The sequence below is a fragment of the Orycteropus afer genome, unplaced genomic scaffold (assembly GCF_000298275.1).
Source record: "Orycteropus afer afer isolate SDZICR_OR568_19922 unplaced genomic scaffold, OryAfe1.0 scaffold00049, whole genome shotgun sequence".
In the NCBI taxonomy this organism is placed as follows: Eukaryota; Metazoa; Chordata; class Mammalia; order Tubulidentata; family Orycteropodidae; genus Orycteropus; species Orycteropus afer.
Genome location: NW_006921636.1, coordinates 13,700,024 through 13,700,951, shown reverse-complemented (window position 1 = coordinate 13,700,951; position 928 = coordinate 13,700,024). Strand labels below are relative to the sequence as shown.

Genomic DNA, 928 nt, shown 5'->3' with positions numbered 1-928 from the left:
TGATGCATCAATTTTACTTGATGCTTTGGTCAGGAAGCTGAAGAAACAATATAAGAGATCTTTTAATATTAAAGTGAAATTGGATATATTATAGAGTAGAATACAAAATCTGGATTCCTTTTAAAGATAAAATACAGACCTTAAGGAGATACTATTGTACAAGATCGGAGCACCCTTCATTCATTCACTCTAATTCATTCCTTCCGTCTTTCAACAACTATTTCCTGGGAGCCTTCTCTATGCCAGGCAGTGTTCAGGCACTACATGTGGGCAGTGTGCGTCTCACTAGGGCCTTTCCTTGAGAAGCACTTCTGCACATAACTGGCACTTGTCAGGCAAAGAATAAGAGTGAGCTGACACATACAACTGAGAGTTAGGATGAGGAGGTTCATGTTGTTAGCTGCTGATGAGTCACAGGTCCAACGGAAGGAAATGCTGTCCAGCCCTACTCCATCTGCACAGTCACTGGTATGTTCCAGTCCATTGTGTGGACATTGTATATTTTGAGTGCTTCCAACCTGGGAGCTTATCTTCCAACATGCTATTCTGTTGTGAACCGTAGGGTTTTCACTGGCTAATTGTCAGAATTAGATCCAGTAGGGCTTTCTTCCTAGTCTGTCTCAGAAGTAGATCCAGTAGGGCTTTCTTCCTAGTCTGTCTCAGTCTGCAAGCTCTGTTGAAACATGTCCACCATAGGTGACCCTGTTGATATTTGAAATACCGGTGGCATAGCTTAGCATCACAATAACACACAGTCCACCCCAGTACAGTAAAGTGACAGGTGGGTCATGGGAAGGAGGTCCTTAAGCTCCTTTATCCTCCTAGGCAGCAGCTTCCTTCTTTCAAATCTTTTAAAACTGAAAACATGTTTGCTATTTTGAAAAGGTTTATCAAGGTAAAATTTGCATACAGTAGAACTCATGGCATT

At 41.8% G+C, this 928-nt stretch overlaps 1 protein-coding gene across 1 annotated transcript in view; it reads left to right on the top strand.

The window, feature by feature from the left end:
- MYBL2 (MYB proto-oncogene like 2) overlaps positions 1–928 on the top strand; it is a 35,357-nt gene that overhangs the window by 6,599 nt on the left and 27,830 nt on the right. The gene's annotated exons all lie outside the window — the stretch shown is intronic.